The sequence below is a fragment of the Brachycentrus maculatus genome, unplaced genomic scaffold (genome assembly GCF_059751285.1).
Source record: "Brachycentrus maculatus isolate JH-2025_06_01 unplaced genomic scaffold, ASM5975128v1 h1tg000405l, whole genome shotgun sequence".
Lineage (NCBI taxonomy): Eukaryota > Metazoa > Arthropoda > Insecta > Trichoptera > Brachycentridae > Brachycentrus > Brachycentrus maculatus.
In genome coordinates, this window is record NW_028281154.1 from 118,047 (window position 1) to 143,422 (window position 25,376).

The 25,376-nt window shown below is 29.1% G+C and overlaps 1 pseudogene across 1 annotated transcript; it reads right to left on the minus strand.

Annotated features, from left to right (window-relative positions):
- Positions 1-412: 412 nt before the first annotated feature.
- On the minus strand, positions 413-21,566 carry LOC148302826 (uncharacterized; annotated as a pseudogene). The gene is made up of 7 exons (XR_015838573.1): positions 21,444-21,566; positions 19,603-19,735; positions 16,231-16,334; positions 15,135-15,220; positions 8,173-8,280; positions 6,375-6,434; positions 413-624 (listed from the first exon to the last, which is right to left on the minus strand). The product of XR_015838573.1 is annotated as an uncharacterized LOC148302826 (transcript).
- Between the last annotated feature and the right edge of the window lie 3,810 nt (positions 21,567-25,376).

Genomic DNA, 25,376 nt, shown 5'->3' on the forward strand with positions numbered 1-25,376 from the left:
AGATTTTTGAAAATACGTTTTATTTTCAAATTTATGATAAATGTTTGTTATTATAAGATTTTCCTTTCTTTACAAACCTTAGCTTTTAAGGGTAGTAAAAAAACTTCTAATGAAATAAATTCATTTTGCTCAATCTTACCCAAGAATGGCTCAAGAAAGCACTTGACAGTAATCAAATTAGTGAAGAACCTCAAATAATTACATGTGAACTCAAAACTACGGTATTTCTAAAATAACTTATGACAAATAAAATTGGTTGAAGTGAATTTTAAATTAGAATGTTTGTTTAAAAAAATTTGCTAGTCACTATTGAACTAATTCCTCTTCATCGCCTTACATTCCACAGCATCCCACAGCAATATTTAATTTTAGTCAACAATATGGTATTTACTTTCCACAAGTAATCAATGTTTGGCGATTCACTGTTTAAACGGATTCCGGAGCACTGATTTCAGAGTTGCTATCATATCCGACAAGTAAGGACTCATCTTCCAACGGTGGATCGTCCAGAGGATCCTTCAAGAAGTCAGGCATACATCATAGCTCGATGGCTTCGGGTCCCTTCCAAGTCACGCCAGCCTTGAGAAGATGGTAGAATCTCATCACCCCCCAAATAGCCACAGCCTACAGTAAAATAACATGTATCACTCACATATCTACCTTTCAACAACGTAATATTTAAAAAATCGTCAATTTTTCTTTGTGCATGTTTTCGGAGCACCCAAAAAATTTACTATATCCCAGCAAAAGTGGCATATTTTTAACTTAATTTTTACCCGCTACAGGGTAGAAAGTGTTGTTTTTGCATTTTGAAGAAAAGGTGTTATTTATTTTTTTTTTTTATATGCTAAATATTCTTCAAATGGAGAAAAAACATTCAGATTTTACCTAAAAAGATCTGTTGCACATTAAAAAGTTCAAAAAGTGGTTTGATATTTATTTGATAAACGTTGTATTATATTTTTAAATTTTATAAACGATCTCCTGAAAAATCAAGTTTTTTGATATATGACGTTCTAGAAAGGAGTGAGCTATGTGTTATAAAGAAAATCAGTAATTTACAAATCAGAATAAATAAGAAAATATACAAACGATTTTTACTGTTATTCATGACATTTTACTGTTATTCTTCAACAACATGTTAATGTTATTCAACATCAAAGTAATTTAAACCACAACGTAAAAAAAACTATGAAGAATGATTAAATATATCGAATAGATTCTATTGAATAGATTCTATTGAAAGACCATTAAAAATCAAATTAGTATGTTCAATTAAGTTTAACCCTTTTGATTGGTTACAAAAAAATTACTTCTTGGACCCGCTTCTATGAACCCGCCAATGTAATAAACGTATGTATATTTTATGCAATGTGAAATTTAATAAATAAATTCATTTTAAAATAATCAATATACTTTTGTCTCACATTTTATAATTATTATTTAATTTCAATAGTTAATTTAATAGTACAGTGACACTTATTTTTTAAATAATAGTATGTTAAAAAATATTTAAAATTAGCCATACAATATTAAAATAAGTACCTGAGGTGTAATTATTAAGAATCTAAATAATTACAATTTAATTAAAGCGCCCTTGAGAGAGTACTTTAAGGAAATGGCGCTGAATAAATCATCCATGATTGTTTTATTATCTTTTTCAAACATGTTGTATGAACGATAAAAAATATCACCATGCATGGATAAAATATTATAGTAACTACATACATTCCCTAAACGTTAAACGTTTTTCAAACTATTAGTCCTGGATATGGGCGAATACGAATACAAAAAGGTATGTAGTCTTGTTCTGTTGGGAATAACCTATTAAAAACGTTTTTACTGAAGCGAAAAAGTATAATTTACTAATAAAGTTATACGCTGATATATTTTTATTACAATAAAACCAGTTTATTTTAGTCCACCTAAAAAATAAAACATGAAAACACATATTATGCAATGACTTATAATTTAATGATAAAAATTTATTCAATATTTCATTTTAAATAAACGGGTTTTATTTAATATTTTATAAGTTTAAAAGTTGACATGAATGTCTCGAAACTGAATTTATCATTTTTTACATTTTGCAATCAAAAGATATCGTAAAAACTTACGAAATTACTTTTTAATTTTTTTATTTAGTTATATTTTAGCCGGTATTAACTGGAAAACATCTAGTTATTTTGTAAGGTATGAAATGAAAATTCACAAAGTTTGATATTATGAAAAATTCCCTACCCCATATAAAAATTAAATGATTGTACATTTTGTACTACAATTTTATTGTTTATAATAAAAACGCTCACCGGTGTACGAGTATAAATACCTGTTCTACATTTCAGTGTACGCAAATAATGTTTTTTTTTCCAAACAAATAATCTCATCTAGAAGTATTTGCTTTCCCAGTTACTTATAAAACAACAACAAAAGGAAAAATTAACAAATTTGAACATTTTCTTGTTCCGTAATGCGGGTGGGTACTTGTATCGTTGTTGAATATTACCGTCAAGTTCTTACAGGAATACAGAATTTATATACTCGTATAATACAAGTTTTGCAGCGAGAAAACATTACTGTCCAATACCTTCTTCTTACAGTATATGACCATCAAGCAAGGATCGCCCCAAATAAAACATTTACGTCGACTAATGTATTTGTTAATAAATAATATAATTTTAACATTTTTCTTTTTAAAACATCGTATTTAAGCCCATTCTATGCGACATAACTATCTATCCATACCCAATTGTGCATGTGGAACCCCCCAAAATTGTCAGACGTTTTACTTGATCTTTTATTATATTAAGAAAAGGTGATCATTTATCTTTTGAAGGTTTTAGTATCTAGGGGTGGATGAAATTTAAAGGGATACAAGTAATGTAAGTAAAGTAGCTAAGAGAGAATGAAATTACTGCCATATGGGAAGTAGTGGAGGAAGCATAAGAAATAGGAAAAGAGAATAGTTGAAACGCTAAAGCACTCGGGGTTGTAAACAAACTCGAGTTACTTTAATACACGAATACTTTATTTTTAAAGCTTTTAATAATTTTCTAGATTCTGGCAATATAAATTAATAATTTAATGCCGTTTTTGTATGTCATGATTTTAGTGGCTACCGTCAGAGAGATCCCGGATTAGATACCCAGGGGTTTCAAAATAAATACAATTGATTTTTCACTCTCATATTTATTTGATATCACCCTGTACTGGTGCTTTAAGTGCATGACTGATCACCATTGCTTCATGTATTTAACTATCAAAATAATATTTTTTTCTTTACCAGTACCCTATGCAACATTGAGTACGGATAAGGTTTACAAAAAAAAATAATAATAACATCAAAAAAACAAATCAGTTTCGAAAAGTTGAAAATTTAACTTGATGTTTGATTACATGTAGTGCAAAAATTTAAAACATTAATTATTCCATAAAAACAGGGGGTTTCAATTTTTTAATATTTAAGTATATCTCATTTCAAATTATGTTAATGTTTTTTATCCTGAATTTATATTGCGTACTGTGATATTCCCAATCTTACTGTTTCATCTCTTCACAAATTTTATATTAAAAATGCGATCTCTGATTTGCATTTGAACTTTTTTATCTTTTCACAAACATTGTATTGAAAATGCAATCTCTTATTTTTATTTCAACACATTTATTTTGAAACAATTATCAGGATTATTTTGAAACAATTATCAGGATAAATAATTGGTGATATTTGTTTGGGATATGTCAGGTAAAATATTTTTTCTAATTAAATAATAGTGAATGCTCCCAATATGAAAACCACCCAGTGTAAAGCTCGTGAATCACCTATCTTGCATCGTCTGACATATTCCAGTCTCGAGGCGAGGCGAAAACTTTTACCGTCAAATATAAATAAGGAAGGAAAACTTTACGATATAATAAACTTCGAAGGGTTTTATCTACGCCAGAAAAATGTAAATATCGGAGAGTATTATTTCAGTTTCTCATATAACGTTGTAAAATAACGTAGTGACACCACACCTGTATATTTTCACGAGTAGTTGGCGTAGAAATATTTATCAAAACAGAATGAACTAATTATAATATAAAACCCATCTAAAACAATAGATTACTTGACCACGTTTCTCCAAGGATGCATGGCTACAATAGTTTAGAGACTTGATGGAATGTGTATTTGATTACGCATTTTTATCGATTGTCGCGCGGTATGATCAATAATCCTGAAATTATCCGGAGCATTTGTCTGTATGTCCCCAATAAGTTACCTAAGACAGCGTCGGCATAGATTGTTTCACATTCCTACATACAGGACTAACCCGCCAATGGTTATACTTGTAGAACGAGTTACTGCTTTGCTAAACAATACCCTGCCAAATATTGATCTGTTCCATGTGTCTGAGGTTTAACAAGAGCTTTTCTTGCTCACTTTTTAATTTATGTTTTTAATGTATGAAATGTAACTTTGTTTTGTATATAATAACAATAATAAATAATAAAACCCTTATCCGCACCCCAATGGTGCATAGGGCACTGCTTCATATAAACGCAGTGTTATCTTGATCGTTTACACATGAAGGAAAGGTGATCAGCCCTCCGCTTCAGGTACCAGTCCAGGGTAATATTGAATAAATATTACAGTGAAAAAATCACTAATATTTATTTGACCCCCCCCTGGGAATGTATATATTAATTAATAAATTAAGCGATTTGCTTTCATTTCATTTAATTAATTAACCAACAGAACTGAATAATAGATTACCCAAAAACAATAGATAACACATTACTCAATAAGTTCGTAGGATAAAAAAATCTAACATTGTGACATTTCCAACATAGATCAAGAAGAATATAAATATAGGTATTTACAAGGTTTATGATCTGTCATGATCCTATCATAGATGAGTGATGTGAACTCAATCATGGAACGTCATGAGATTAATCATATATATGTGACTTACAACATTTCAGTAGTGTGGTTGTCAATCGTGGGTGGAAAGGTGAATGTTACTCATGTATAAAGTGATCACCTTATCAGTCTATATTATGTCATAAGCTCTGTAAATACCTAGACATCCATATTCTTCTACATTTATGTTGAGATTTCAAAATATAAAAATAAATGGAGAAACCCAGACTTGTGAACAAGGATTAAGACACACTCAAAATGTTGTATCAGATTTTATGTAATTGAGAAAAATTAATTTGAATTTTTTTTTAATCTTTGTATCTAATTTCTTGTTGAGTTCATAACATCCATTTTATCGCAAACTTTTGTTATACTCCTCAGATATGATCAAAGAAAATATATACCATACTATAGAGAAAATAACGTGAAATTTTCCTGGAATTGCGTAAAGTGATATTCTACAATTCTGCGATAATGAGTGAAATTTATCTAATTACTATTCGTGAAAAGACTCTACGCAGATGCCTTATAGGCATTTACAGAAATATATCAAGTTACATCTGAATGTAAACAAGTAAAATTGTAGAATATATAATTCAATATGTGTAATCCATCACTTAATAGGGCGTGAGATGACTGATAAAACGTCTTCGCTAGGATTTTAAAATGTAAAATGTGATTTAAATAACAATTTTCTATAAAATAAGTGACACGTTCACAAATAAAATAAGTGTTGTTACATATTATTTTTTGACATTTCAACGTAGACGTAGAAGAATATGTCAAAAAACAATATAAAAAATAACTCCTATAATTGTAGATATTTTAGATTTGTGAACAAGTGTTTGTATACACTTAAAATGTTGTGAAGAATATGGAAGTCTAAGCATTTATGGGCTTACAACCGTCAGGGGCTGGTTTAAGTAATCACTTTACACACGTGTAATATTCACCAATTCTACCTTTGATTGACAACCACGCTACTCAATTTCTCGAAATTTCTAAGTATATTGATTGAATTCGAAACACACTGTTTTAATTAACCAAAATGTCACCAAGGACATCTTTGATAAGATGAAAAAACTTTTTAATGCAGAAATGCAGAAATGCAAAAACTCTTTCATTTGCTACGTATTTTTGTGTCTGCTTCTTGGTAAACGTTGGTAAACCTAAAGATTTGGTATACACATTTACCAACACATATGCATCGCATGTATATGTGGAATGCGTAATGTAATGCTTCAGTCCCTAAGGCCAACATATGTATAATTGTATACATGTATTGACATATTACATATGAGTATGTGTTTATTATCTGAACTCTCATGGGATTAAAAAGACATATTTAGACAATATGTTTAAATGTATCATTTTTGTATAATTCTTTATGTAAACCATTCGACCAATATTCTGAAAAATTCTACGTTTTCTAATGATATTTTATCGGAAAAATAAATACCCAAAATATACTTACATTAAGAAATGCTCTCGATAGAAAGAAACAGACCTCAGCCTTACAAACGGTGTCAAAATGCTGTAAAATAAAAACATTTTTAATAATTGTATATGCGAAAATGTATAGAATAAAATTTCAAAGTAGTTGATTTTTAATTGATTCCAACTAATGTGGCTTTCTATCTGTATCGTTACACGGTATAACCTAACTTAAGACATTGAAGAAAAAAAATTCTCCCAAAATTAATTTCAAATATGTAAATATGTAAATATTCATATTTTTTATAATTATTCTCCATTAACATTCGATCTCATATTTCGAAGCATTTAAGTGGTTGGTGAATAATTTCTTTAACTACGCCCGAAAGTTCTAAAACTTTGAAAACTTTCACCATCCTGTAGGAAAACGATATAGGGAATTAAACTTGCACGAACATAATACTTTTCTGGGAAAACTCTTTGCAACAATTTTTCGCTGAAATATCTCAAACATAGTTCGGTTTCGCCTAAAACTTACCAGTGTTATAACGGAACTTATAGAATAAAAGTTATTGAATTCGTTTATTACTATTAGGCCAGGAAATTGGAAAAATAATTTTTCGATCAAGGTCACGAAAAAAATATTTTTAAGTACAATGTATTAAAATAATCGTCAACACCCATACTAGTTGAAAATAAATATTTGTGAATTGATTCTGCCATCGGCGGGAATCGAACCCGCGACGCCGTTTTGCAGTCGAGCGACTACCTAACCACGAGACGGCAGCTGTCATAATAATAAAAGCCAAAAAAATGTGTCGGGCGTAATTTTAGTAAAAAATCTTTTTAACCTTGATTTAAGGAAAATGAGTGTTGATATGAAATTATTACCTAGCTATATGGTTAAAATACATGTACATATGTAAAATAATTCTTTAAAAAAAAACAGAACCACTTATGTACTCGTATATGTCACATTACTTTTTTCAATATTTCTGACCATATATGTAATGAACTAATATTCTAGTTGGTTTTTTTTTATCAATTTAAAATAATATGTATTTTTTAAACGCAGCGTACAATCTACATTTTTAGAGAACACGAAATAAATTTGTTACTTGGGTACAATAAATAATTCCCGATACGATCTAAGAAAAATATTATAACACGAAACCCTTAATTATGTACATTATTTTTCATGTTAATGGAGAAAAAAAATGAGTTTTATCGAGAATTGAAATTAATGACTTCACTTCAAGGAGAAGTTTTATCGTTTAAGTACTTGTTAACATAAGTGCTAAATCGTATTCCTGAATATCGAAACGCAATGAAAGAAAAATTATGTTTACTATATAAATTATAGCATTTAAATAACAAATTCCTTTTGGTTTATATTATACTAGTATATTAAAAAGTATTTTTTTTATTTTTTTAATAAATACTGACTTCTATCAAAAGATAAAGCACATAACTATTTTGTTATAAAAATATAAAAAAGACTGAAAAATAACTGAAATATGTTAATGCAATGCATATGATAATTTCAGTTTTTAATAGTTATATAAAAGCTGTTCTGCACTTGAACGTTTTTTTACATATGTATTTTGGGATAGTATGAGTTTATTACGCAAAAAATAAGGCTATTTTTTTTATACATATAAATATAAACCTCTTTTTAAGAAATAAAATGATGTAAGTTACAATAAGACAATAAAAACATGCGATCATAATTTTACTAGGTAGTGTTTTTTCTTTGGTTAATAAACCAATAAGTTTACAAAAACAGAAATTATTATTCTTAAATTGATTGTAAAAAACATAAAAACATGTGAACGTACCCTATTAACGTGATCTCTTAATACATTTGAATATACCATAGCCATGGCTTCTAAAGCCATAAATGTTATACAACCTATTATCCATGGTACCACTAATGGCGACTTTTCCTGAAAAAATAAAACATTAATTAAATGTAATTATGTATACATTTTTTGCATATAATATCCAATAAATATTGTTGCTCTCTTGACTTACAGTCGTATTGGCGTTTGCACAAATTGTGCAGAACAACGTTTTTAGTGTCTGCAAATATTATCGTTACTTTTAACTAAATTGTAAACATTGAGTTCAAGAGCAATAAATTTTTAATGAGGTTCATCATGACTTTGTTTGGTAAACTAGAAAAAAACTATGGTAAAGCATAATTTAAATATTTTACTACATTTATTCTTTTTATTAAAATAAATATATAATTCTCGATGCACTGTAAAAAGTTAAACGGTAAAAGGTACAGGTGTAAGAGAACACATGTACCCTTAGAAAATCTGGATAAAACTGTTCCTCACCTTATTTTTTTTCACAAATATTAATACGATAATTAGGCAGTCGATCGAAGATGTAATGCCTTCAACAATATTAAGAGGATATTTAAAACATTTTACACACATGCTGATAAACACTAAGATATATTACGGATTGATCATCAGAAATTGAAAAATTTCATGAGAACGAAAAATATGGAAGTCTGGACACATAGAGCACATTTTTGTGAACAAATTCATTTAAAGTAAGGCATAAATAAATTCTCGTAGTTCTGACAAGCAATTTAAGTGTTTACTCATAAATCAATTTAAATAAGGCTTTATCGTTTTACGTCGTCAAACATGAAACATATCGTTTTAAATGCCGTGGAACACGATGCTCGCGTTTTACTAGAAAAATATATATTTTATGAGCCACTTCAATAAAACAAAAGCAAAAAATTGTTTGACAAATTCATTGTGCACTTTAAAATTTTAAAATTTAGCCTTTTATACGAAATTTTATGCAGAGTGTACATGTAACTAACTAACCATCACGCCACTTCCCCGCAGGAGTAGGCAGAGAGATTAAAACGCCACACCACTCTGTCTTTGCAAACATTCTTCGCCTCTTCCATCTTTATGCATCTACTCATACATACCCGCCGATTGTTACGACTCCTAACCTGACCACTTTCAAGTATTTGGCATACCTGATCGTGCCAAGTTTTTCCTGCTCTTCCTCTGCTTCTTTTTCCAATTACATTCGCCTCATAAATTTATTTTACCGTTCTTTCCTCACTCATTCGTTCCACATGTCCAAACCATCTCAACACACCTCTCTTAATTTCATCGATAATGATAATAATCTTAGCTTTGCATACCTTCCTTGTTTCACCATTCGAACATCTAGCATACATAATTTTGCCATACGTTCGTCTAAGAGATAGTATTTCAAATGCATTCCGTCTACATTTATCCTTCTTCCCTTGAGTAATATCCCGGTTTAAAAAAATCATAAAGTGACAATTTCACTAAGCTTTTAATTAAAAACATTTCAAATACATTTCCATTTTAAGCTATTTACTAAAAACCTGTAGGTTGTGAAAATTTAATTACGAAAATTTTGTCACTTGAAATTTCAAAAGAAAATATTTATAATCTGTAAGTTTTATCTACTACACAAAATAAAAAGTGAGGAAAAAAGAGTGTGAAAAACGCTAGAGGTCATCAATTTATGCATGAAAGAATTCAACTGGGAGATTAATTATTCATACAGGTTACTTAATGTTTCATATAAAAGCGATTTTATCTTAAGTTAAAATTTTAGCCTCCCTAACCATTTTACCTTTGAGATTTTGCATACACCGTCAATTCCGAAAGCTGATAACTCCATAAAATATTTACAAAATTAATATTTAAATTTTTACAACAGCTGAGTTATTTTCATATTATTTTTGACATCTCATCAAAGATGAAGAAGAATATGGAAGTCTGGGCATTTACGGGGCTGACGACCGACATAGGCTGGTTTAAGTGATCACTTTACACACTTGTAACATTCACCAATTCTACCCATTATTGACAACCACACTACTCAAATTCTTGGAAGTTCTGTATATATGAACCAATTTAGAAACCTTGTTCTTGAATCACTAGAACTTCACTAGAGACATCTATTGGTGAGATGTAAAGAAGCTTTTTATTAAGCTGAAACTCTTAAATTAGTATGTGAGATCCGAATCCTGGATTATAATCAGCTGAGTTATTATTAGTGCATTGGTGATGTATGTCCATGTACTACTACTACTAATATCATCACGCTGTTTCTCCGCAGGGGTAGGCAGAGAGTATGCAACGCCACACTCTTCTGTCCCGAGATATACTCTTCGCTTCTATTAAACATCCATACATCTAGTCGTATATCGCTAATTCTTTTCAGCAACGTTATATATAAAAAAAACTTGATTTTTCAGAAGATCGTTTTTAAAGTTTAAAAATATAATAAAATGTTTTAAAAATAAATATCAAGCAACTTATTGAACTTTTTACTGTGCAACAAATCTTTTTAAGTAAAATCTGAATGTTTTTTCTCAACTAATTAATAAATTCGTAGTTAGGATTTTTTTATGATGTAAAAATTCTTTAATTCACAATGTATTACCGGCCTATTTCTCCCTTAAAAATATTATTGTTTTTTACAAAACCATAAATCTGTGATGTTTTTTTTAGAAAACTATAATTTTGTGACCAATGTACGCATTTTATTTAAGTAACCGGATAATTCAAAGATTGTGAACAACACGATCCATCCATGATTTTAGTAAATAATTATCAAAAAAAATCAATACAATTTCTCACTTTTTTGTAATTGCTTAAAACGTAAAAAAATGGAGTTGATCAATTTTTGAACTAAGGACGAAGGCCATGTTAAATGTAAATTTTCGTTTCCTCAAGGGATTGAGGGTTAATTTTCTCTCAGTTTATCAGCCTTTAAATGTTTATGAATAAAGTCTTTTGAAAATTCATTAATTTTTCACGAATTTAATATAAAATTTTTCATAAATTAAACTTTTTATTAAAAAGCGTAAAATGTTAGTAAATATATGCGTATTTCTTTTATGATACTCGTATTTCTATTATTAAACAATTTTAATAATATACTCATTATATTATTTTTTGACACCTCAACATACATAGATGAAGAAGAGTATGGAAGTCTGGGCATTTATGGGGCTTACGACCATCATAGGCTGGTTTAAGTGATCACTTTACACACGTATGACATTCACCAATTCTACCCATGATTGACAACCACCCTACTCAAATTCTTAGAAGTTCTATACATATGATTCAATTTCGAAACATTATACTTGAATCACTTCACTTCAGGAATTTCACTAGAGATATCTATTGGTGAGATGAAGAAGCTTTTCTTATTGAGCAAAAACTCTTTCATTTGTAGGTGAGGTCCGAATCCTGGATTATGAGAAATCACATACATGAGAAACGCCAGAAGACACCCTTTTTATAATTTGAGCATATAATTTATTCCTTATTTTACTAATTCAGATTTATTTCATAATGATTAATGATTGGAAAAGACTTAACATTCTTTTTCCTCGCTTTCTATTATTTATCTTCTCTTTTGATACAAATTAAAGCACCTTGTTATTTATTTCAGGTCAGGTTAATAACACTTTGATGTCGTTTATTTTACATTACCGTGGGCGCCACACCGCGACAATATAGCCTTCAGAAATTATTTTAGACAAGAAGGGAAGTTTCACGTGATATTTTCGAAAATATCTCCCAATAACATTTTTACCTTCGAAATAACGTATTTAAAAACTTATCTACAAAAATAAAAGTGTTTATGACAGATTTTGTATTTATAAGATCGTGTTAATTTTTAAAAAATATGTTTTTGAAGGATACTAGTTAACAAGCTTCATTAATATTATTGGGTCTCTTATCAATTCTTCTTATAAAATAAAATTTTAATAAATAATTATTTGGATATTTATTTATTAAATTCATATAAATAATTAAAAATGTAGATGTTTGTTTGTTCAAAACCGTATATCTTTTAAAGTAATTCAACCAAAGTTTTAAAATTTTAGCAAACATACTTTATACACTATGATATGTAAAAACACGCTTTTTTCAATTATGTTTTATATATTAACATGCGTAATACTTTAATTTTGGTCATGAAGGATAGAACGTTTCTCGGCATCTGCGGTCAATCATATATACAAAGGCATATAATTGTCCAATCATGGGCAGAATGGTGTATGTTACACGTATAATAAGTGATCACTTAAACAATCCGATTACATGTTGTAAACCCTGTTAATTCTAGACTTTCTTTTTTTTCTAAGATCACCTTTAATCTCTCTAGAGATTTTTGAACGCTATATTAATCTAAGTTAATTAATATTCTTCAAACTCCTATCCACACCTTATGGTGTATTCGACACCCCAACTGATCAATACGGTGTCATAGTTAATTATACAAAGGTAAACTGATCAATCCTGCAACGTAGTTTCATGGATATAGGAGATTTACAATATTTTGAGTGAGTCCAGATACTTGTTCACAAATCTGGATTATCTCCAATTAAAGGAGTTAGTTTTCATATTATTTTTTTATATTTTCATATTTTTTCTGATGTGTGTGATTAAAATCCAGGATTCGGACCACACATACTAATATAAGAGTTTCAGCTCAATAAAAAGTTTCTTTTCATTTCACCAATAGATGTCTCTAGTGAAGTTCTAGTGATTCAAGAACAATGTTTCGGAATTGGTTCATGTATATAGAACTTCTAAGAATGTGAGTGGTGTGGTTGTCAATAATGGGTAGAATTGGTGAACGTTACACGTATGTAAAGTGATCACTTTAACCTGTCTATGACGTTCGTCAGCCCCGTAAATGCCCAGACTTTCATATTCTTCTTCATCTTAGATGAGATATCAAAAAATAATATGATATAGGAGATGTTTGACAAGATGCAGATGATATTAGTGAAGGAGTCCAGGATGTAGGATGTACCTGCTACACGGGAAAGAAAACGAATAGTAGGAAAAAAGAATATCAACAGTGGCGGAGCACTCAGGGTTACATATCCGAACTCGTATAAGCTCGTGAATGTATAAAAAAGGTATGACATGTTAGTAGTAGCTATGGAGATGGAATCAAGAATTTGGTAACATATTAAAATTTCAGGTGTAAAGCTATTTTAACACCGTCACTCATATTTTAATATAGAGAGGTACTAATTTAATACGTCGACTTGGTAACATTGATAAACGCTAGGGATGTATAATATTGGGTGTATAAATAGGTATTGCTCACCGTATTTTCAGTGTGTACAAATCTTTGTTCACAAATTTGGGGTTTTTAAAAGGTTTTTTCTCGAGGCATTTCAAAATTTTATTTTTAAGGTTTTTGCTAATATTTTTTTAAACTTATTCAACTCAACCACAGATGGTGCCGAGAACTAGCATGTGTAAGAAGATATCAATTGAAACATAATTACAATTTTTGACATTTGAGTAGTCTGGTTCTTAATCATGGATAGAATATTGAATGTTATACGTGTATAAAGTGATCAATTAAACCAGCCTATGATAGTTCGTAAGCCCTTCTTCTTCTTCTTCATCCGTGTTGAGGTGTCAAAATGTTAAAACATTTTTCAACCTTTGTTACTTATTACTTACATATTAGAATATGTTACAGTTTGTAGGCTCATTTAATACCCAGACTTCCATATTCTTATTGGTCTATATTGAGATATAAATATAGGTATAACTAACACATGTGTCGGGTTGTGGTTGCGTGGTAAGTGTTGCAGACTCTTAAGTCAGAGTTTCTCGGTTCGAACCCACTTTACCACAATTTGATACCTATTTCTAATAATAAGCCGTTTAGGCTCACAGAAATAGTATGAAATAGAAATAATTGTGTAAATAATAAATTTAAAAAACAAACATATCTCTTTTTTTAAATATTAAATAGAAAACAATGATTTCTTCTCATAATTATATAAGAAACATGTATATATATATTTATATATATATATATATATATATATATATATATATATATATATATATATATATATATATATATATATAAATATATATATATATATATATATATATATATATATATATATATATATATATATATATATATATATATATATATATATATATATATATATATATATTTATGTATATATATATATATATTAATATATTTATATATATATATATATATATATATAAATATATATATATATATATATATATATATATATATATATATATATATATATATATATATATATATATATATATATATATATATATATATATGTATATATATATATTAAATGTTAAAATCAAACACTGTTTTTTATTATTACTACACATGTAAAACTATTACTTAAGTACCTAGAATTGTGTAGCAATATAAGGACCATCAGTCCATTTAATCTTCACATTCGTTGGAAAATGCTATAACAAGTTGTCACAAATTTTATTTTTATGTAGTTTTCTAACAATAAAATACAATTTTATAGACTCAAAAAATCAGTGTTTGATTTTAATCTTTAGTATATTAATTAAAATGGAATTCTACAAATTAAACGTCAAATCTATTAAGAAATTAATACACACATTTTTTTATTTGCAATGCCAATAATGTTACTGTGAATACATTTTAATTTATTTTTTTAGTCAAATCAGAGGACGCACTGAAAACATGACAAAGCTTATTTCCTGCAAGCTTTTCATATTGTACATCAGGCTGGCGACTGGTAATGGTTACGTGTTCGACGCGTTGGCACCCCTGGCGTACACGAATATATTTCGGGAAATATCGACGGCAAAAAACTGAACAACCCCTGAGCTGGAAGGTAGGTATTAATGACCAGTACTTGATGATTAATGGTAGTTTTTAGATGCAGGTAAACAATGTTTTCTCTTACCTTAAATATACCGTAAAAGAGAACGATACTTAGTCCTACCATAAAGGTCTGCGTGCCTATTATAGCGATATACGCTATTTGTACACCTATAATGAAACATAACATGATTATTATTTAAAAAATGTGAAAAAATTTAAAAATCTTATTTTTTTAAACTTTACGTACAGAAAATAATAAGTACATTGGCGAGGTTAATTGCTAAAAAGCAATATCTTCCAAGCAGCCAAAATCTATGAACCCAAAACCCTTTACTTATTTAAGACACAGACTTTATATTTTTGCCATTATTCAATATGATGCCTCAAACGGTGTAATTAATTATTATTATTCTTCTTCTTCTAACTCTTATCCACACTTAATGGTGCATCGGGCACTCCATCGTATTAACGCAGTGTTATCTTGATCATTACTTACACGAAGGCAAGGTGATAACTCCTGCGCTTCAGAGACCAGTCCAGGGTAATATTAAATAAATATTCATTATTATTATTATTAAAGTGAAATAATCACTTTTATTTATTTCACCCCTCCCTGGAAATCGAACCCGGGACCACCACTACGGTAGCTAAACACGCTAACCATTACACCATGGAGGGAGACTTCACCCATTACTTAGTTTTTCCTCTACCTGCTTCCCTAAACGCCTTCTTTCTTTGCTTTGCATATTAAAATCAATAATAATTAATAAATATTTCATGTTAAGTAGTTGCTTCATCAATACAGCATTAAATTGTACTTTATGATTTCTTATGTATACTTTATGTTCAAGCACTAGATATAAGGTATCAAACGTGTTGACCAATATCACTTGCCTGTTTTTAATAGATTTATATTATCCACTGACACTTCGTGATGGAATTGCATTTTAATATATTATTAGATCAAAACCAATATTTTTAGCTTTTTTAGGTATCGACGAAACCCGGTCGCTGGTCAAATAAAAATAAAGTGGAAAAGCTAAGAATATTGGTTTTAATCTAATAGTATATTGTCTGTTTTTGGTTGGTGGGAAGATATTGGTTGTTTGCAATAAGCCCGCCAAAGTACTTTTTTCTGTACATTAAGTTAAAATAAATTAATAAATATATACACTTACCATAATATACATCTTCTAAGTCACCATACTTATTCACGTTTACGCTTATTCACGTTTACGCCCATCCTCCATATATTTAATAAAACTACGAGTACTGATATATTCTGAAACAATAACATAAAACTTAACTTAATTATTATTATCAAGATATGTGGATAATTTATTTGGTGTGATGTGCCAATGAAACCTGGTAATTTATTTCCACTTTTTTTTTAATCATTTTTTACATGATGATAGTCATCAAATCGTTAAGTTTCTTTAGAAATGTCTATAATGTTACTAATTTTAAACATATTTATGTAAGAATGTTGCCCGAGCCAAAATAAAATATGTATTAAACATCTAAAATTTCAACACAACTTATCATTGCAATACGCGCATACTTTTATATAACTATGACGGGTTAAAACATACTACTAGACGGTTCTTCTTTACTTAAATCAGCAGTGCCATATTATGTTAAACTCAACATCAATACACACAATTCTAATTAATTTTTATGGTAGTCAGCCACTAAAATAAATTTTTGTCAGCTACTAAACCGGCAAGCATCGTAAAGTTAAACATTAGAAATGTGTGTTTTTTCTCTTCTTTCTTTTCCATTTAACTAGACTGAACCACAGCTACGCATGGCCTGGTTTAGCTTGTTAAGAATAAAATCTAATTTAAAATCATCAGTTCTGGGTTATATACATATATATATATATATATATATATATATATATATATATATATATATATATATTATATATATATATATATATATATATATATATATATATATATATATATATATATATATATATATATATATATATATATATATATATATATATATATATATATATATATATATATATATATATATATATATATATATATATATATATATATATATATATATATATATATATATATATATATATATATATATATATATATAAATATATATATATGTATATATATGTATATATATATATATATATATATATATATATATATATATATATATATGTATATATATATATATATATTGTATATATATATTTATATATATATATATATAAGTATATATATATATATATATATATATATAAATATATATATATATATATATATATATATATATATATATATATATATATATATATATATATATATATATATATATATATATATATATATATAATATATATATATATATTTATATATATATATATATATATATATATATATATATATATTATATATATATATATATATATATATATATATATATATATATATATATAAATATATATATATATATATATATATATATATATATATATATATATATATATATATATATATATATATATATATATATATAAATATATATATTTATAAATATATATATATATATATATATATATATATATATATACAAATTTATATATAATAAATTACAACATTTTGAGTGTGTCCAAATACTTGTTCACAAAATCTGGATTATCTCCAATTACAGGAGTTATTTTCATATTATTTTTTGACATTTCATCAAAGATGAAGAAGAATATGGAAGTCTGGGCATTTACGGGGCTTACGACCGTCATAGGCTGGTTTGAGTGATCACTTTACACACGTGTAACATTCACCAATTCTACCCATTATTGACAACCACACTACTCAAATTCTTTACAGTAAATACAAAGTTTCTAAATTGGTTCATATATATAGAACTTCGAAGAATTTGAGTAGTGTGGTTGTCAATAATGGGTAGAATTGGTGAATGTTACACGTGTGTAAAGTGATCACTCAAACCAGCCTATGACGGTCGTAAGCCCCGTAAATGCCCAGACTTCCATATTCTTCTTCATCTTTGATGAAATGTCAAAAAATAATATAATAAATTAAATAAAAATCTGTTCAGATTTGACATAGTATTATTTTCGATAAATAACTCAAAACACTCTATGGTTAAAATCAGGAAAATGGTATCAACATTTATTTATCAATCATTTAAGCTAAACTAAGGGATGAAAATTTCGCTTCCGAATCCCTGGGCATCAACTGCAACTAATTCACCATTTTAGGAAGCTAAGCCGTTGTTTCCGATTAAGTATTTTAATAAACTTAGGTTAAACCCGCCGGATTTGTTGCACTGAATAATGGTTCAGGGTACAGTAATCTTGTTCTAATATTTTAGTTAAGCTTAGGATTTGGGATAAAAGCTGCCAGTGCTGAAACTTAATTTCTATTTGTAGTGCTTCCATGCAAAAGGTCGTGGCTGAACGTACACGTAATAAAATACGCTGTGTCCAGAATAAGCAAGAACGTAACTAAAAAAAGTTATGTCGGTTTTTGGGGTTTACCAAACTAATAAAGAAAGAGATTTATGTTTTATTTTACTTGATTTGCACATATTTCCCTCTAATTTTTTTTTTCGCAACCATAAAAAATATCAAATCATAAAATGTGTTTGTATGATATATTTAATATGATCAAATCATCCATTTAAAAAATAAACAAACAACTGTGTTTTTGTAATCGTGTAAAAGTAAACGTGTTTCCTTCAATAGAGGTTAAAACATTTAAAAAAGATAAGTTTCTGCAGTATAATCCAAAAAAATATTCAAAAACAATGGCTTAAAATTTACAAATCTATGCATGTATTTAATTCAAAGTAACTTTAATTTTTGAATTATTTTATGTTTAATTTATTTTCCAATTTCTTTTTCGCATACTGCTTTGCCTTATTTTGATAATTATTGCGCAATCAGTTTTATACTTATTCGTTTCCTCTCCATTCATTTCGTTACATTATAAAGACCAAAACACAAAGAATAGTATACGTATCTATGAAAATGTTTTTATGTATACGCGAACTGAAAATATGTTGAATACGAGAGCATGACTGCGCAAGTTACACGACGAATTTTTCAGGTTGCTTTTCAGAAATCAACAATACACCCCTTGATTTTGAAAAGCGCTACCAGCTCACCGACGGCGGGTACGATATACATGTACTTGTAAACTAGCTAGGGAAAACTGACGAGGCCGTGTTTTGTGTTATTCTTTATTTCATACTATGCACGAGAATTCACTAATTTTCTGGCATCATTTAAAAGCATTTAAGTAGCTATGAAATAGAATTTTAAATCATGAGGTACTATTTTAAGCATTTTCGTAAAACACACTAGACCTACGCCAGACTGGTTTAGGTAAATATTCATAATTTTCACCGTTATTTTGCCGTAAAACGTACATTCTGCTGAGGTTTTCGATCGTATCGCGGCTTCCATCAAAAAGTCTGATGGTGGACATTGCAGGATTCATTGTCTCCTATTGCGTACTGGTGCTAAAGGTTTCTACTAGAGAATGTAAACTTACCAGAGTATATAGGGCGCTACAGTAGGCAGCGTGCTTGGCGTGCAGCCGGCAGCAGCCTCCGCCCTGCAGCGCACCGTAAGGGTAGAGCACTGCTGACTTCATTGCCCTCCTACAGCGTATTACTACATCCCGGCTGAAATAAAATTACAGCTTTAGTTTCATCATGTTCCACTCGTTATCCCCTTTTAAAATAAACGTGAAACGTTCAATTCATTAACGAATTATACACAAAGCCATTGATCGGTTGATCCAATTATAAATCTCTTGTTGATTCGATCTTCCTGCCAACCTTTTTTGTTCATCGTCAATATGATTTACACGCTTTTTTTTCCCTAGAAATACTTTTATATGTTTATTTTTAAAAAAAACGGATATTGCCATGAATTTTTGAAGAAAGTAAATTTTCGCTGTCCTACAATACACGAACAGCTAAAGGAATTAATTATGAATCAACCCCTGCAAACGTGGTTTGAGATAGAATAACGTCAAAGCTCCATCGTTCAATTAATCCGATTATTAATATTTTAATGATACAAAGATTCACCGATGCGAACCATCTGATTGACCGGATATCCTTTACAGTCTTCCCCATTTAATGATACTTTACACTTTATGGTATACATATATTCGCCAGGCAATTAATACTCTATTATCTCTTAACAGGGCTACTTTGAGTCTTGTAATGTTTATCTATGTTGTTTACACTCCACTCACTCCAGTCTTGAGTGTGAGTGTGAGAAACTTTGAACTACAAGTAATCAGTACTTATTTAAAGTCCTACTCTAACACACTCTGAAAACACATTATTTGTTGCATGACATTAATACGTTGAATGTAGAGTATTTAATTTGCAGATTATTTATTTTATATTTATATTGTGTTAATTAAAAATTAAAAATCGTCGTAAAATAAAATATTTATCACAATATTAATACGTACATAAAATAAATTTAAGTTATAATACTGTTATTGTGAAACGTTACATTATGCTGTATTTAATAACAGTTACTGCTTTTATTCAGTTAATCGAAATGAAATAGTTTTGATTCATAAAAAAATCCTTGCAAATCTTTAAAAAGACGATATAGGAAGCTTATTTTCAAAAATGGTTAAGTCCATGTATATTTCCAAATCAATTATTTCTCCTTTTTGTTGTTTATTTTTTAAAAATAAGTTACAGTACGTAAAAATAATTCGAATTTTTTGTTGATCTTTTTACACATTTATGTTGATTATTTTTACCATTTATCTAGATAATGGCAAAAATCTAGGTGCACTCAAAGAACTTTAATATCATAAAAAGGTATATCACATTTATTTTTATTTGTATTTTTAGAAAATATATGATAATTACTGCTTCACATAGGCTGCATGATTTTTAATGATTATTCTTTTTTTTACCTCATGGTTATAGTAAGTTTCATGAATTTTAAAAATCTAGAAACAGTTTTATTTTAAGATTATATTTTACGGTTATATTTTATGATATTTTAAAAACTTAGTAGTAAAAACTTAACAGTATTTTAACAAATTTTTCGGACGGTTTTAATTTTATTGGAGAAACAATCAGTAAAACTTTTTTTATTAAAAAACATTTTTTTACAGTACATTGTTATAAATTTTTAATAATTTTTCATTCGCTTAAAGTATATTTACTGTAGTATATACTCAAATATTTATATTTAAATGTTTGAAAATAAAACGAGTACTTTTTGTCATATTTGATATTTTCTTGGATTGTGTTTTTACATAGATTTTCATACCTACTAAAATAAATTCATGAGATACAATTTAATATGCATAAACCAACTTTCGTTTTTCAAAATCATCACAAAACATACCTCAAACCTAAAGCTGCGTCTCTTCTAACTTCTTTGTAGGATAAATTGAAGAAATTTGCGTGAAAATAACATATATATGCCTTGGCTTCATTTTTTATGGAAAAAGGAGATATTCGTAAAAATCCTTTTTAGTTCCGCAAAGTTAACACTTATTCCGATCTCCGTAAGCTGTGACGCTGGATATGAGCTACAGTACGCGTTGTGTTTCCGTGGAGGCCAGACCGAACTGAAGGTTCACGGGAATGGCGTTAGCACGAGTAATGTTCCTAAATACACATGCGCCCTAGAGCTTTTAACTTTATTGGGTATAAAAGAAAAATCGTGATATTATCACTGTTTTACCGAATGTATGAACATTTTATAGTTTATATTCTCTGGCAATAAAGTCTTACTAACAAGAAATGGCGGAAAAGAAAGTTTTGGGTGAATTTATAGTGTCTTACGCAGATATATGGTACATGCCTCTAGAAATTTGTTGTGTTTTACGAGCACAATTTAGATGGAAGTTTTATACTTAATTTCATTCCATAAACATATATGTACACACAGCATCAAACAGATCAATTGAAACTAAACCTTTTTTTTCGTATTTTCAATACCCTCTGAAAAATGTTTTGGGGGTGTTTCTCGTATAATGGACCAGGACTGCTTCTTTCAGCGACTAAGATGATGAATAGCGAGAAGTATCACCCAATTCTACTGGAAAAGATACCACTAGAGATACAAAAACGAAGGTCAATCGGTAATGGAATATTTCAGCAGGATTTAACTCCCTGACACAAATCCAAATAATGATGAAATTTTTCACACAAAAACAATAAACTGTGTTGGACTGGTTAAGAATTTTACCAGACATAAACCTAATTGAAAATCTATCGGCAATCTGCAAGAATCGGCTCTCTAAAAATGGTTGCACTACGGTGGAAAAGCTTATTTTGTCAATAATTCAGGTATGGTTTCGAGACGAAAAAATGGCATCCACGTGCCAAAACCTTATATAATAGATGCCAAGAAGAGTAAAATCTTTGACTGAGCCCAAATGAGATAATATGAAATATGAATTTGTGATATAACTAATAAACAAAAGATTTTACAAAACTTTTTAAGAAAATACAACAACAACAAAAAGTTTTGTTTTAATTAATTTGTTCGATACTGTACGTATTCAACATCGTGTTAGAAGATGGATGCTTTCCTACTAAATACGTAATATATAACTATCGAACTAACTAACTAACCATCACCCCGCTTCACCGCAGGGGTAGGCAGAGAGAATAGAATACCACACCACTCTATCTTTGCAAACATTCTTCGCCTCTTCTACGTTTATGCATCTCTTCATACATACCCGCCAATTATTACGTAATACGTAATATATCTCATCATATCAGCCCGTTGAGGTCCACTGCTGGACATAGGCCTCCCCCTTCCGCCTCCACTCCTCCCGATCCTGCGCCGTCCCCATCCATTGTCTTCCAGCAAACTTCCTGATGTCGTCCACCCATCTCATCGGTGGACGTCCTTGAGGCCTCTGGTTCCTCGGTCTCCACACCAGAACGCGTTTCGTCCATCTGTCATCGGTTATTCTGGCTATGTGACCGGCCCATTTCCACTTCAGCCAAGCAATTCACTCTACCACGTGACAGACCTGTGTCTGGCGTCGGATCCAATCGTTCCTTTTTCTGTCTCTTAATGTTATTCCAAGCATTTTTTTTCTAATATATCTAAAACATAATTTATTATTTTTAAAAAAAATTCATAAAAAAAACATATGATTGATATAAGCCTGCATTAGTAATAAATATAATAATTACATAATACAATATTGGTCTCCATGTAATGTTTTCAATCACATTTATGTCAAAATATACCTACATCACAGATGTCCCAACAATGTAATACATGTCTGTCTGAAAAAAAGTTGAGATGAATTTATTTTTATACAAAGGAAGGACGTTTGAGCTTCCCGAATCATCTTTTTGAGTGATCACTTTATACACAGTGCTACGTTCACTGCAAATATCCATATTGTATTTTTTTTTTCTTCTTACCCTTATCCGCACCCAATAGTGCAAAGAGCACTGCATGGTATAGGATCAGTTGCATATAAAATTAAATTAAATTAAATACACGAAGGAAAGGTGATCAGCCCAGCGCTTCAAGTATCAGTCCAGGGTATTTTTTTTTTAGAAACCCTCATCTGCATCGTATAAACGCAGTGTTATCTTAACCGTTTATATATAAAGTTTAGGTGATCAGCCCTCTGCTTCAGGTACCAGTCTAGGGTAATATTGAATAAACATTATAGTGAAAAATAGCTTTAATCATTTGAACCAACCCTGGGAATCGAACCCGGGCCCTCCAGAATAATGGTCAAGCATGCTGACCATTACAGTACGGAGGTGGATAAAATAATAAAGGTCATATTAAATAAATAAAATAATTGAGTGAAAAATCACATAGGTACATTTGTTTTGCCCCCCTGGGAATCAAACTCGGGACCTCCATCGCAATATATCGAAACATGCTGACCACAGTAAAAGTAATCGTATAAAAGGTGATAACTTAAGTCAACTGCTAGGTTGTAAGCCCTAGAATGCTAAGACTTCCATCTTCCTTCGTATGAAATAAAATATGCAGATGCCTCGTCTACACCTTTAATTTATACACGTATATATATTGTTTATCCTCTTTAAGGTAAAATTCCAGTATCTAGTAAAATGTTTAATAAAATCTTTCAAGATGTTATTATTCCATAATATTAATTGGAAAATGATGGTTTGAAATGAGTTTTAAATCTTTTAAATTGTTAATCCTCAAAAATGGGAAGAAATATACTTCTTTTCCAGCAAAGATAACATATACTTTTTTACGTGGGCAAATGTAAATTTGATTCATTAAACTATTCAGTTTTAAAGGCTAAAGACATCAAGACATAATGATGAAGAATATGGTATGAATGAATTTATATTATAACCCAAATAAGTGAAATCCGATTACGTTAAACCTAGTCAGAACTAGTAATATAATTTATGCTTTCATTCGATTATCCGAATTTGGTTTAAATAAAACGCTTAAATTGTAGATTAAATTTGAGACGGCTAACGAAATTATTTTCAAGTATCAAATAATGATAATAATGGTGCAGTAATGCTGTTCGTTAATTAATTATTATCGCGCACATATTAAATAATGTAATTATCTATAATGTAAGTACCTAATTTCGTTAATCTGCCTTTTAATGAAAGCTAAAATCTCTTATATCGTGAATAATAAGATGGTGTTTTCTTTATATGTCTTAACTTCAATACAGCCCATAGCTCTTTTAATGGAAATTTCCGTTTTATTGTAGTTGTACTGTGGTGGATATTGTACAAGACAAAAGATGGTATCTAAAAAACATTTGGTTTTAAAATATTAAATATAAAAAATATCTCGCCAATATAATTGTTATTAAATAAAAGGATTTACTATAGAGGGTTTTAATACCGGGTTCCCAACTTTCAAATAATTCAAATTTTGGTATCGGAAAATGGCATGCGAATTTGGTTATAAGTTATTACTAATTAGTAAATGGGCTTAGTAATAACCTGTGTCTAGTGATATGGTAACCATGGTAATAAATCCGCACGGTTACGGAATAATGACTATTGTAATAACAAGGTACAAATATAATCATACTATATCGGTTGTGATGTTAGTAAATAAATTGTTCTGGAAACTAATAAATCACACCCTAGCAGAGCAATACCAGAACGTTAGCAATTTAAAGTTTTATACGGTAAAATGTAGATTTGACCATAAAAAGTTATCATTTATGTAGGAACACAGACAGATTAATATAAAGGTATGTTATTACGTTTCGGTCCTTACTAGGATCGAGGGAATACACGGACGGGTACAAACGTAGCAGCCTGAAAAAGGGGTGTGCAA